The sequence below is a fragment of the Canis lupus genome, chromosome 37 (genome assembly GCF_003254725.2).
Source record: "Canis lupus dingo isolate Sandy chromosome 37, ASM325472v2, whole genome shotgun sequence".
In the NCBI taxonomy this organism is placed as follows: Eukaryota; Metazoa; Chordata; class Mammalia; order Carnivora; family Canidae; genus Canis; species Canis lupus.
In genome coordinates, this window is record NC_064279.1 from 30556723 (window position 1) to 30571574 (window position 14852).

A 14852-nucleotide genomic window follows, 5' to 3' on the forward strand; every position below is an offset into this window, starting at 1 on the left:
CAGGAGGCGCGCCCGGAGGGAGCGGGCGGCCCGGGTCTAGGGCAGCGGCAGGGCGCGCGGCGCCGGCGCTGGGGGCCTCGGGCCGGCGTCCTCGGGTGCGGGCGGCCCCGGCGCTGGGGCACGAGCGGGGCCGCGCGCTAACTTCGGGGCTGGGCCCGCCGCCGCCGAGCGACGTGCGCCCCGGTGCCTGCGCCTCGGGCGCCCCGCGGGCCGCGCCACAGGTGGCGTCGGGGCGGGGCCCGGGCGGCGGGGGGCGGGGCGGGGGCGCGGCCTGGGCTCCCCGCCGGGCCTGGCCCCTCCCCAGATGCCGCCGCGCCGCGCCCCCCGCCGCGCCGGGCCTCCCGGGCGCCCAGTGCGCAGGCGCCGGCGGGGAGCTCGGACCGTGCGCGGGGCTGGAGCGCGGTCGGGGCGCGGGCGGCCCCGCGGGCTGACGGCCGGGGACGGACGGACGGACGGACCGCGCCACGCCGCCCTGCGCCCGCCGAACTCCGAGGCCGAGGATGTCCGCGCTGAGGAAGGTGCGGGCGGGGCTCGGGACCCTGCGCTCCGGGCGCGGGCGTGGGCGCGGGCGTGGGCGCGGCGGGCGGGCGGGGAGGGGGCGGCGTCGGGCTCCCGCGGGGGGCCGGGGCCGGGGCCGGCGGGGCCGCTCGTGCGGGGTCGCGGCGGCCGCAGCGCGGGAGGGGGCGGCCTCCGCCCGCTCTTCAAGTGGGAGCGCGAGCGCCGGGCTTTTTCGGGCGGTTGCTAAGCGCGGAGCTCCCGGCGCAGGGTTTTGTAACCAAGCCTCCCCCGGCAGCGGCTGTTGCTGTTCTCGGCTCGCTCGCTAACGATCGCAGAGAAATAATGAGGATGTAATTACTGCAGCCTGCGCTGCCAGGGCTGGGGGCGGCAGGCACGGGCTCTGCGTGCGCAGGCAGGTGAGGGTGAGGCCGGGCTGGAGGGAGCCCCAGCCCACCTGGCCGCCCGCCCCGCGCGCACGGCGCCCTGAGGTCGCCGCCAGCCGGACGGGAGACCCGGGGGGAAGGTGAGGGGGAAGAGTTAGGAGAGGTCGGGAGGGGGCGACAGGGCGGAGTGCCTCAGAGGTCACGGAGGTCTGCAGGTGGACGGGGGAGAGGGCCCACGTGCCAACGGGGGAGGGTGCAGGTGGAGACGGGGTAGGGCCCAGGTGGAGGCAGGAGAGGTCTACGGGTGGAGAGAGCGGAGTCCGTTGAGGGGAGAGGGCGCAGGTGCAGGCGGAGAGGGCGCAGGTGCAGGCGGAGAGGGCGCAGGTGCAGGTGGGAGGGGGCGCAGGTGGCTAGAGGACGGAGGCCGCCGGGGGTTGGAGATTTGCACGGGAAACTCAAGGCAGCCTCTTCTCTGACTCTTCCACACTTCTCAGCTGCTGCGATTCCAGCCGCCTGCCTTCTCTTCTGCCAAACGCATGGCGATTCCGGCCGGGGCTTGGAATTGGGAATTCGTGACTTCTCAGCCTCCGCTGCCTTGTATCGATTACAAATTAAGCGATGGGTAGCGGATTCTTCCTCGGGGGTGTAGATGCTGCCGGCAAGGGCTGGCGTGGTTTCCGAAGCTGGGAATGTTAAGCGCACAGCTTTGTCTGCCACCTCGGAGGCAGGAGAGCTCAGAGGAGGACTTCAGACAAGGGCTTTCCTGGGGGCTTCATCTCCTCCCCGGGGGCCTGGGCCCATGCTGGCTGTGTGTCCGTGGGGTGCTCGGATGGGATAGGAACTGGCCGCCCTGGCACTTCTTGCAGATGGTGAATTAGCTCTGGTGACTAGTGAATCCCCAGGCTCTCAGCACAGGCTTGGGGAGGCCATGTAGCACCTCCAGGGGGACGCTCCTTCTCCTGTCTCAAGGCTGACGTCACCCCCACCCTCTCCCCCACAACTTGCAAGAAGCAACATTTACATTTGAGCTTCATGTGCCTACAACACCATTCTCATTTTTCTTCTTTCACAGTCTCTGGGTAAGGTAGTGGGTAACCAAGGCAAAAAAAAAAAAAAAAATGGCGAATGGATGAAAAAAAAATTGTGATTTTTTTTGGCAGGTCAGGTTGTTACTCTGGTGTTCAAAAAAAAGTCATTAATCAGGATTTTCCAGTAGCCAAATTGTCTTGTGCAGGCACTGAGTGACTCACAGATTGGCTCCAACTGTAATTGTGGAGCATGTGTACCATTTCCTTTTAGATGATATGACTTTTTCATTGCTTGGAAGGGAACAGATTGGAATATTTTATGCCTCACATCTGGCAACACGACTAGCAGACTCGTCTCTGCTGAGGCACATCTGGGCAAAGTAGGGACCTGATGGACAAAAGCACAGGAGCACGTCCTGTTCTACAGCACACTGCCTTTTGCTGCATCGATGCAGATGTCCTGTCCGGCATGGGGGGTCCATACATCTGGGGGAACTCCCACTGATTTCCCCTACAAGTGCATCCTACTGTGTGTCTGAGAACCACTGTGCCTCATCATGAACTCTCCCCCAGAAATCCTCTGTTCTGGGTGAGGACATCGGTAAGCCTTGGGTGACTTACTGCGGTGACCTGTCTGGTCCCGTCTGCAGGATCATTGTGGGCTACAGGGCAAGCTTAGTGAATGAAGGGAATACCACCTCAAATATTCCAAAGGGATGAAGTGCTTAAAATGAGAGTTTTCTCACCACAGAGATGTTTTCTCAGTTGAGCGTTCTAAGCCAACTTTTCATTCCGTTAATCCGTTCCCTTTCCTTCCAAGAAACTTTGCATTTGCAGTAGAGTTGCCCAAAGTGGTCCTGCTTGAGACAGAAATAAACATCTATTCTTTTACCACTATTTTTGTATGGCTTAGGTTACTGGTGATTTAGATGAATTAATAAGGATTTATTTTTTATGGAACTCAGGTTCCTTTTGCATTTTCTTCAGGGTGACGCAAATACATCCCCCTATGGAAACCTATTGCTTCTCTTATAGTTGTGTACTTTGTTTTTGAAATTGGGAGAAATCCCAAATTAAATATTAAAAGCAAAACTATGCTCTGCTACATTTGGGTCACATTGGATTCCAGATGCCAGAATCCAAGCACTTGTGAAACTAAAGGGTTCAAATGGTTTAGTATTGTTCGAGGATTCCTTATGTCTCTCTTAAGCAGAGTATCTTTCATCTTGTGCCTACATGATGAAATCGAAGAAATGCTGTCATTCTTTTGTGACTGCATTTTGGGAAAACTTCATGATTACCCAAGGAGTTGAAGGATGTATACTTTGAGTATAGATTTTAAAGGGAAATTAATTAAATGTATCATTTATTGACCCCCTGGAAAGGATATTCTACGGTCATTCATTGGATACAATAAAAATAACTATGATTCATCCTGTGGGACAGATGGGAGTCCTCTTTAGAGCATCGCCAGCATGTTGGTTCTAAAAGAATCATAGGCTACCATACAGGAAGTTAGTAGGCAAGACATCTTGTGAAGTTAAAAAATCATTCTTCATCCACTCTGGTTCTGAGTCCAGGGTCCCAGCCGAACACCAGCTTTTCAGCTGTGTTTTGTCACTTTGCCTGGTACTTGTGAACACAGAAATTAAGCTCGGTGCTCCGTGCTTATTTATGACAAACACACTTGTTTGTAGGGAGCGGGGACTGTGGGCTTTGGGTCAGCAGGGTGGGGCTGTAGGGGGTGCAGATTCCAGTTTACATCCTGCATCTGCTTGTGGGAGGGCATGCACCCTTCCAGCCCCTCTCCCTCCCAGGGACTGATCCAGTTGTCATCAGCATCCGGCTCTTTGCACGGGTACCTGGGCACCGTATGTGGGCACCATATGCAGACCCCGATTCTTTGTTACGGCCCTCATTCTGTGCTCTGGCTTCGCCTGCTTCTGAAAGAGCTGCCCCACTGAGCCTCTCATGGAGCACCCCCCCGCCCCCGTATGCCCTGACACTGCCTGGAGGGGTGCCTGCCCATGTCTCCGGCTGTTCTCACAACTCCCACCAGGCACATCAGAGAAGATGCCTCCCCCCGGCTGGTTGCCAGCGGTCTTCCTCTCTGGGTGTCCAATGCTCTCCGTGTTTCTGGGCAGGTCTTTGAGATGAACTCTCTAGATCAGCTTGATAGGCTTCTGTTGGACTTCCCATGCAGTGTGAATTCACTTTCCCAGGTGACTGCTTGTTTCCCGTGGAGGGTCCCCTGTGCCCCCTCTAGACTCTGCCCTGTGCATAGAGACGGGCTTCTTTCGGGGTGAAGGAAGTCACAGTGCCATCCCTGTCCCAGGAGGAGGAGCTTTCCTGTGGACCTTGACATTTCCTAAGGTTGGGAACTGCATATGTATTGTCAGAAAGTCCAGCTAAAGACATGCAGGGCCTGGAGTCCTTGCCCTCAACTCAGGAGGGGATGGCCTCTGTGAAAAGGAAGCCACATCGTGGGGACCACCTGTCTGTGGGAGACCGAGGGGCTCTGGCTGTGCCCGAAGACACCTTGGTCCTGAGACCTAGTTGCGCTTGGAGCATCATTACTGCTTGACTTTTCAGTTTTGTGAACCAGAAAATCTCCTCAAATTTGATTTGGGTTTTCTATCCCTGAGGACCAGGTGGTATGTAGGGGGTTTAGTTTCTCCACATTAAAGCTCTCATCATGGTGTTAGGTTATGTATCTTCAGGTGATACTTTTGTCTGATAAATCTTTTTATGTGTGTATCCACAGGAAAAAAAATTATTCCAAAGAGGAATAAGCATTGTGAGCCTATTCATAAGAACGCAGTAAATATTTAAAGTAACTTTGTAGATGTAATTGGTCATTGTCTTTAAAATGATGTACCATACTCTGCATAAAAGTAAAAATATTGAAATGATTCCCTTAGGGCCCATGGAGTCTATATTATAAGCCGGGCAAAATAAAATTATCCTCTTGTACTAAATGAAAATCTGTCCTACTGGTTTCACACAGCCTTGAGCAGCAGGATCCGTGTTGGCAGCGTAGGTGGTGATGAAGAGTGCAGGCTCTGGAGTCAGACCTGCTGGGCAGCCCAGGGGCCTTGGACAGTTTATTTGACCTTCATTTGCTTCAGTCCCTTGTCACTGAGAGAGGGACACATACAAATTAGCTTTATAGGATAGCTTTAAGGAACGGGGTTTAAAGGAACTGATGACTGTGAAGCACTTAGAATGGTGTGTGCAGTAAATACTCAGGAAGTGTTGACTGTTTTGGATCATGAAGTGAGATGCACCCAGTTTGAGCCATCGTGCGTTGGGCATAATGAGGTGATGCTCTGAGTTCCCATAACACCTGGGTATTCATTATTTCTGCTCTTAGTTGTCTATTTTGCTGTTTCCCAGAAGTTTTGACCCAGCCTCATCACAGAGGACAAGGTTAAAATGTTCATCAAATAGACATAAACGATCAGAACAAACAAATATGACAACCAGGGGGGTTAACATAATTCTTTTTTTTTTTTTGGTTAACATAATTCTTGATTGAGTTTCCTTTTCACCCGGTTCCCCGCAAAACTCTGAAAATACATGTCCTCCCTTGATCACCTCTTGGGATGGACTGTGCATACTTGTTTTTCAGTGATGAAGAGATTTTCCTCGGTGCTAAATCAGAAATGACGTTCTCATGGCAGACTTTGCATAAAGGGTTTGAGGCTATGTGGGACACACCAGAGTGTTTTCATGGTTGTGTCTTGCCACGGACTTCAAAATACGTGATAAACAAAACATGCAGACCCAATTGGCACAAGGGCACGATGATTTTTCCCAAGTATTCCCCGTATTGTCTCTGGGACCAGAGTGGAGCTCTGGGGTCAGGAGCCGGGTCCTTCTCTGCGTCCTGCCTTAATCTGCTACCATTTAGTGCTTGGGGGTTGCATAGCCTGTGGACAGCTCAGGTTTCTTAGCTCTGATGTACCTTCCTATTTCCACATGCTTCCGTGGACGTGCCCAGTATACCTGTCTTAGCCAAAGACGCATAGCTGTGTGGTCTGAATGTGACCCCAGGTGAGGGGGTCATCGTGGCCGCGGTCTCCGTCTCCCATCTCACTCCGGGGAGTGGTGCTCAGTCTCCAAGTTAGAGCTTAGGAGCCGCGACAGTAACGTCCCTCAGCCCACAAGATCAGCGAGGCAAGGCTCCCCGTGCTAGTAAACCTCAGCTTACCCTGTGGTGCACCTTTGACTTCTCTTCCCCTTGCAGAGTGACAGCTTTTGAGGGAAGGTCGTTGCCTGATGCATCCTGAGATCCCTGTCAGTCTTGCTATCTGTGAACAAGAGCACTGAGCCGACGGCCTGGCTCCCTGCGTGGTGGCCTAGGCTCTGCTCTCAGGTCCCGTCATGACTCGGCCACAGGCAGAATGACGCCCTTCCCCTGCCCACACTTCCCCGTCGCAACTCCTCTGTGCGGTCCTCAGGGGACCCCCTCAGACCTCGTGTAACTGCGATGTTCCCACTGACAGGTTCTCCAGTCCTTCCCCGTGGTGGTTCGTGCCTTGGGGAATGGTCCACGGGAGCTCCCTGTGCCAGCTCCCGAGTTGGGTCCTGGGCGTTGAGGAGAAGCCGTGGGGGGCAGACCTGGCGATCCCCCAGGCCTCCTGCACGTGCTACGTCCTGTTTCCCAGGAGGTATTTGAGTAAGTGACTCCCCAGCCAGTTCCCTCGCTGGTGCCCTGAGGGAGAGGCTCCACACGCCCCTGTTTTACCCATCGTCTCTCTCGATTCTGTGTGAGGATGTTGGAGATACAGGACACGAGGGGCATGCCGGTGCGTTTGTTCACTGTTTTTATGTTGCTAGGATATGAAACTTTTGGCTCTTTAAAAGTGACATCCATTATTCTGATGTTCTTTGGAATTTGACAGCTTCTGAACAAATTTCTGAGCATCTTTTACTCTTAGAAACAGTATAGGATATATTTTTAACGTAGAAATAATCTTAAACAGTTGAATGTTATTTTTTCAAACTTCCATTGTGGCCATTTTGGGATATAACATCCTGGGTCTACACTAAAATGTTCTAGATGGTATCTCTAATTAGATGAAAAATTTTATTTTTGTTGTGAAGGATGGGTTACATAGCTCACTAAAGCCACCAAACAGTATTAAGTGGTTCTCAATTTATCCACTTGCTTGTTTCTCTGATGATATTTTCTTAAAAGTCACAGCACTTATTTGAAATAAAACTTCTGTGTATAACTAGTCCCATCAATTTCACTTCTGGGAACTTAGCCTAAGAAGATAATCACGAATTTATAGGGAATTATCTAAGTACTATCCAGTCCAGCTTTGTTTTACAGTAAAATATTGGAAAATACGAAAAATGAGAGGTTAGATAAATTCACTGTTACAGCCACGTTACAAAAAGTGCACATTCATTAAGAAGATGAAAGTTGGGTACTTAATACCACAAAAAGGGGTTCATGTCACATTAGGGGACAAGAGGAGATTACAGACAGCGCCTTCTCACCCCGTGTCTCGGAAGCTTCTCTGTGTGGAGCCCCCGGGAGAGACGGAAAAGATAGGCCAGAGTGGGGGCACCCGGCTCGGGTGCTTGGAGTGAGGGGTGGCTTCTCACAGCGGCCTCCACGCAACCCCACCCGGCCACTCCCAGCCCACGCTGCCCACACTGGGCTCCCTCCAGGCTGCCCCCGGAGCTGGGGCCTGTCGGGGCACCGGGGCCCTCACGGCCCTTGGCCCCGCCTCTGAACGCCGGGCCACCGCAGTCACCCCTCCTGCGTGGAGCCTCCGCGTGGGCCTGTTGTGAGGGGTCCAGCCATCCCTCCTGCCCCCGCGAGCTCCGGTCTGACCCGTCGGGGGATTTACTTCATCGTTGGATATTTGTCTCCTGTCTATGATCGCCAGCATGCGCTGAGCACTTACGGGGGGGGGGGGGGGGGGCAGGCCCTCCGCTGAGCGTGTCACACACCCCTTTGTGTTCCTCCCTTGCACCAGCCCCGGGAGCTCGGGACTGGAGGCTTCTGCACGTCACAGATTCGGACGTCAAGGGACAGAGGTTAGGGAATGTGTCCGGGGTCACATGTATGGCCTGCCAGAGCCGGCCAGTGCCTTGGGGGGCTCGTAGGCTCTGGGAGGAGGGAGGGTTGTATGCGTTTTGGTCACTGCTGTGTCCCAAGCCCCTAAAATACTGCTGGGCCCGTGGTGCTCAGTCAATGGTTGCTGAGTGGGTGAGTACTGATCCGAGTACTGATGGTGTTCACCCGTGGGTGCTGCGATGGAGACACGGTGTCTGCCTCTCTGTTTTCTGTTTCTTTTGGCCTTGGGGTGTGGACTGTCCACAGAATGTCTGAAACACGGCATGTTACTGTCGTCATAAAGGGTGGCACGTGGAATGTCATCAGGGGTCCTGGTTTGTTCCCATTCTGTGCTGGGTCTTCCTCTGATGGCCCGACCCCCCAGGGTGCGGGTGATGGCCTGACCCTTCAGGGCCCTTCACCCCGAGGTGTGGCCACAGCAGGTAGGGGCAGAGGACTGGCCCTCTGTTGGGACCTGCTTGGTGCTGTGACCAAGTCCCTGTGCCGTGTTCCTTATGCGACATGGCCGAGCTTGGCTTCTAGCCCCGTCAAGAACAGGTTTTCTGGGACTGTGAGTGCTTTCCCAAGAGGGGTGGTTCTGTACCCAGGTTCCTGCCATCTGTGGCTCTGCCGTCCTCGCACGAGCCTTCCAGGGTCCTCGCCCTCCTCACCTGACCATGAGAGGGAGGAGCTGGGAGGACCACGTGGGGTGGAGCCTGGGACAGGACAGACCACTCACTGCTCCTTCCCCACGGCCTCTGTCACCTGCCAGGTCACCTGAAGGCTGGCAGTGGCGGCTCACTAGTAGGACTTGTGGGACCCTCTCCAGGGGCATCTGTTTTCCATCCCGGCCTTGCTTTGCTCGGGATTGGTCGTCATGCAGCTGGCGTAGCACGGTCATGTGCTGTTTTATGCAGAGATGTGCGGGGTACCTGGATCAGGTGTGGTAGGGGCCATGCGGACTGTCAGCCAGGCCACACGTCCTGCTCTTACCTTTGCTGCATAAGGCTCAGTCAGGGTCCACACGTCAGGGCTGGAGACAGACGTAGGTCTTGTATCCTCCCACGGCGTATCTTAGCGTCTCTCAACGGAGGCCTCTCCGTAGGGGGTTGGGTAGAATGAGGGTCCGCGGTGTTACAGGTAACAGCATCTCTGGGGATGACTCGTGTTGTGGGTGGTCAGCAGCGCACCACCTCCTCTTTTGGCTTTGCCTGTGAGCTTTCGTTCCAGCCCTTTAGAATTTCCCTCTTTGTTAGATTTAGAATATTCTTTGAAAAGTTTTCAGTGTTTTCCCAGGAACCAGAACAGACAGGACCTGGAGGCCAAAGTCTTATTGTCAAACTCAGTAGCGCATTTGCTTGGCTGCTGGAACCTTTCTTGCCAACACCTCTTGTTGTATATATTCCACCTTAAAAACTTTCCTCCTGGGGCAATGGCTGTCATCTCCCTTAGCTGGGGGAGAAATGGGAGGCTAGCTGGGGACTTTAAGATGTTTTCTTTTCTTTTCCGGTCATCGGCTCTGCTAAATATTTAGAAATCATACAGATGTGCAAATTAATGGCTTCAAAGTCACCAATAATTCCATGACCTAGAAACTCATTGTTTTTGTCTTGTTTGCTTCTTTCCCATCTTATATTTTAAACCAGAACTGGGAAAGATAGTGTTTTTTTTTTTCTTTTCCCCCTTTATATTCTTTTCTGAGAACTTGTCCATATTTTCAAAATATTCTCTGATGACCTGATTTTATCTGAAGTGCAGTATTCCAGGATGTGGTATTATTTAAGCGTTTCCCTATTGCTCCATGTTCACTTGCTTACCCAAATGTTCGGCCACCATCTGGGGCCTGACTGGGGCCTTGGTGGCTTGTGGCCCCATCACTCAGTCTCTGCTTCCGTCTTCACATGGCTTCTTTCTCTCTCTCTCTCTCTCTCTTTCTCTCTTTTCACGTGGCTTCTTGCCTGTGTCTGGGCCACCTGTCCATCTCCAGTCTCTCTCTCTCTGGGGGCACTCTTGTCCACGGATCAGGGACCCACCCGGATGACCCGGGGGTGGTGGCTCCTCTCCAGGTTCCTAATTGAATCACACCCTCAAAGACCTCTTTTCCAAATAAGGTCAGGGTGCTAGATTCCAGGCACTGGAACGGCCATCCCCTGGGGGCCGTGTTGGCTTACAGCAGTGGGCATGAATGTTCCCAGAACACGAGACTGCTGCGAGCTCCTTGTGGAGCAGAACATCCCCACTGGCATGGTGTGAGTGCTCATTTTGTGGCACCCTCCCCACCCTGGGAAGAAGGGGGCAGGTGCATTGGTCATGGGTCAGGTTGGGGCTGTGTAAGAGCCACAAGAGCAAAGGAAAGGAACGTTGGGCAACTTTTCTGTGCCCACTCGGAGAAAACTGAAGGCATGCATGGTGCGCCTAGAGGCACGTTTGTTCTTTTCTTTAAAGATGGGTTAATACTCTTTATGTATGAAGATTATTTCCACGAGTGCATAAAAATGAACAAGGAATGAACAGCAAATTCATAAAGGAGTCAGTAGCTTGGTCAATAAGCATTAAGGGAATGGCAGAGTCACTAATAAAAGTAACACAAAGGCAAACTAAAAATCACTATTTTAAACTTATACAATAGGTTATTAATTTTAAAAATAATCAATGGCCATACATTTTCAATATTTGATTATCAGACATCCGAGCAGGAGTCCATTACTTTGTGTGCCTTCAAACGTCCTGAAATCCACCCGCGAGGCATTTTCATCTGCCAAGTGCACCGTCCCTAACGCTCACTTCCCCTGCGCTTCACAGCTCATCAGAGAACACTGTGTTCTGACTTTATAATGAAATGTAGATTTCCTGTTTCAAAAGGTTTAATGGGATAGCGTTTTTTAAGAAGAATTCAAGCTGGCTAAATTTAGTGCTTGAAAAATGGCCAGTCCTAAAATAGACCTATTCTGAACTGTCGGACCCGGGCTGCAGGATTTTGATGGAGAAGGTGAGCTGACCGGGCTGCTGGCCCCTGGGAGCTGGGCCTCCCGGAACGACGGCGGCCGCTAGCGGAGCGATGCCGCAGCCACCCTCCCTGGAGACTGGTTTCCTGTGCTGTCTTGCAGCTTCCAATGCTTCGTGACACTACTGTCTAGTGGGATACGAGCTCCGGACTCGTTTCTGATCATGTTCGGGGTGTCTCTCCCCATCCCGGTCTTTCACTGGCCGGTTCAGGGTCCTCTCTCCTGGTCCTCGTGGCTCTCTCTTGTGCAGACATTTAATAAATGAATCTTACAGTTTAAAACACATGAGCACTTTTCTGGGTTTCCCGCCTCTTTCCTAATCCTTATGGTAAGTTTAAAATTCCACTTCACCTGACGTTCTCAAGCGTATTGTTTTTTCTTGACGCACCTGCTCCTCTGGTTCTCCTTTGTGGAAGGGTTGTCTGCGTCAGGTCCTGCGTTGTGGTCAGAAAGGAGGGCGAGATGTGGTCCTTGCCCTCCGGAGGTTCCTCATCTGGTGGGAGCCACAGAAATGGTATGACCAAACAGTTGGCCATTGCACAGCACTTACTGGTGGGGTCTGATGCGCAGACCGGTGGAGCAGAGACCCCGGGGATCAGGTGTGCACGGGGTCTGGTTCGCATTGTCTGGGATGCGTCTGGCATTGGTTGTCCAGGAATGGGGGCTGAGGCTGCAGGTGGGTCTTCAGAGCACTGTGTCCTGCCAGTTTGCCTGCTTTCACACTCTGGGCCTGTTCCTTCGGCCCTAAGTGTGGTGGATGCCACCACATGGGGGTCTGGATCCCCTTTGAAATAAGTGGGGGGCTGCAGAAGGTGACCAGGAGGCATGAAGACCCACCCAGCCTCTGGCAGTGGATCCAGTGGGATTGTGCAGATGTGGAGTTTGGCTGCTGGGCCGCTCATGATGAAGCCCCTGGGGAGTGGGGTGCAGTCTGGCCGGGTCCCCTTGCCAGAGTGACCCCACCGCTGGCCCCCCTGCAGACAGCCTGCCTCTGGGGTTGTTCAGCACAGTCTTCCTGTCAAGTATTATATTCCTTTGTCCATCCAATAGACTCCTGCTTGTCTTGTTTTCAATATTTTTAGAAACATGGCAAAAGCCATGGTCACTCTAGCATGGTTGTTTTATCCTAAACCTCCACCTTAGAAGAACACAGATTACAAGCTAAGGGAGTGTGTTTAACTTGATTTATTTGGGTCACATATTATCATTTCTCTCTTGCAAACATGCAAACAGTGGCCTTGAAAGGTTTGGAAGGCTTCACAGTGTGGGACACAAGCCAGGAAACTTAGGCCGGGAGTAACCATGCACTGTCCACCTGTGATTCCAGGGGAGGGAGGACGGACAGCATCCCCCTGGGCTGCGTCGCTCCCGTGTCTCAGAGCAGAGACTTTACCAATGCCTCTTTGGAGCAGAAGTCGCATCAGGGCATGTTAGGAAGGCTCAGTGGTTTTTTTTTTTTTTTTTTTTCTCTTTTTTTCCTTAGGATAGTTGACACACTGTTACATTAGCTCCAGGTGTGGGACATAGAACTGGTCAGCTCTACAGGTTATGCCATGTCTGTGTCCACCGTGCGTAGCTGAGTCTGCCAAGCGTGCCGTCTGCCCTGTGCGGTGCCTTTCATCCCCGACACGTATCCTGTCTGGAATCTTTATCTCCTGTGCATCTTCACCCGTGGTGCCCACGCCCCCAACCACCTGCCCTCCCGCAACCAGCAGTTTCTTTTCTGGATTTATACGGTGATTCTCCTTTTCCTTTGTTTGATTCTTTGTTGTTGTAGATTCTACATCTGTGTAAAATTGAATGGTACTTGTCTTTCTCTGACTTATTTCACTCAGCATACTGCCCTCTAGGTCCGTCCATGTTGCAAATGGCAAGATGTCATCCTTTTCATTGGCTGATTAATGTTCTGTTGTGTGTGTGTGTGTGTGTGTGTGTATAACACCTTGATCCATTCATCTATTGATGGATATTTGGGCTGCTTCCACATCTTGGCTGTTGTAAATGATGCTGCTATAAACAAAGTTTATACATCTTTTAAATTATTGTTTTGTTTTCTTTGAGTTAAATACCAAGTAATGGAATTACTGAATCATAGAGTAGTTATATTTTTAACTTTAAGGACCCTCCAAGTGGCCGCACCAGCTCGAATTCCCACCAACAGTTGTAAGAGGGCTTCCCTTTCTCCACCTCATTGCCAACACCTGTTGTTTCTTGTATTTTTTTAATTCTAGCTATTACAACAGGTGTGAAGTTATATCTCATTGTTTTGATTTGCTTGTCCCTGATGATTAGTGATATTGAGTGCCTTTTCATCTGTCTGTTGGCCACCTGTGTGTCAGTTTTGGAAAAAATATCTCTTTAGGTTCTCTGCCCATTTTAATCGGATTATTATAATTATTTTTGTGTGTTGTGTATTTTATATACTTTAAATATGAATCCCTTATTGGATATATCATTTGCAAATATCTTCTCCTATTTGGTAGGTTACTTTTTCATTACTGGTTTCCTTTGCTGTGCAAACAGTTTTTATTTTGGTGTAGTCACAATAGTTGAATTTTGGTTTTGTTTTCCTTGCTAAAGGAGACCTATCTAGAAAAATGTTTCTACAGTTGATGTCAAAGAAACTACTGCCGGTGCTCTCTGCCAGGAGGGTTATGGTTTCAGGTCTCACATTTAGGTCTTTAATCCATTTTGAGTTTGTGCTTGGTGCCGGAAAGTAGTCCAGTTTCATTCCTAGTCATGTAAGTTGCATGACTTACAAGTGTCCAGTTTTCCCAACACCACGTTGAAGAGACTGTCTTTTCCCCATTGTGTATTCTTGCCACCTTTGTTGTAAATTACGTGGCCATGTAAGCTGTAAGCATGGGTCCATTTCTGAGTTTTCTATTCTGTTCCACTGATCTAAGTGACTGTTTCTGTGCCAGGACCATACTATCTTGATGACTATAGTTTTGTAGTATTTCTTGAAATTTGGGGTTGGTGTTCTTTTTGTTTTTCTAGGTTTCTCCCCGCCCCCCCCCTCCCCAGCCTTGTTCTGGGTTTTATAGCCTTTTGTGGTTCTGTGAAATTTTAGTATTATTTTTTCTAGTTCTGTGAAAAATGCTTTTGGTATTTTGATAGGGATTGCATTGATTCTATAGATTACTTGGGGTAGCATAGACATTTTAACAATATTGGTTCTTCCAGTCTGTGAGCACAGGATGTCTTTCCACATGTGTAGTCTTCTGTTTCTTTCATCAGTATTTTATAGTTTTTGAAGTATAGGTTTTCACCTCCTTGGTTAAGTTTGTTACTGGGTATTTTATTTTTTTGGTGCAGTTGTAAATGAGATTGCTTTATTACTTTCTTTTTCTGCTACTTCATTGTTAGTGTAGAGGTACTCAACAGATTTCTGTATGTTAATTTTGTATCCTGCAACTTTACTGAATTCACGTATTTCTTTTTTTTGCTTTCTTTTCTTCTATATTTAAATTCAATTTGCCAACATGTAGTACAACACCCAGTGTTCATTACATCAAATGCCCTCCTTAATGCCCATCACCCAATTCCCCATCCCTCTACCCACCTCCTCTCTAGCAACCTTCAGTTGGTTTCCTAGAGTTTAGTATCTCTTATGGTTTGTCACCCTCTCTAATGACTTTCCATTCAGTTCCCCTCCTTTCCCTTATGGTCCTCTGCATTATTTCTTATATCCCACTTATGAGTGAAACCGTACATTAATTGGCTTTCTTTGAGTTATTTTACTCAGCATAATACCCTCCACTTCCATCCATGTTGATGTAAATGTGGGTATTTATCCTTTCTGGTGGCTGAGTAATATTCCATTTTATGTAGACCACATCTTCTTCATTCATCTGTCCAT

General features: G+C 50.7%; 1 protein-coding gene across 1 annotated transcript in view; it reads left to right on the forward strand.

Moving 5' to 3' along the window:
• The first annotated feature begins 392 nt into the window (after positions 1 to 392).
• Positions 393 to 14852, forward strand: part of DLGAP2 (DLG associated protein 2) — a 693677-nt gene continuing 679217 nt past the window's right edge. The window contains 1 exon segment of the mRNA XM_049106698.1: positions 393 to 518. The gene's annotated coding sequence lies outside the window, so the exon portion shown is untranslated.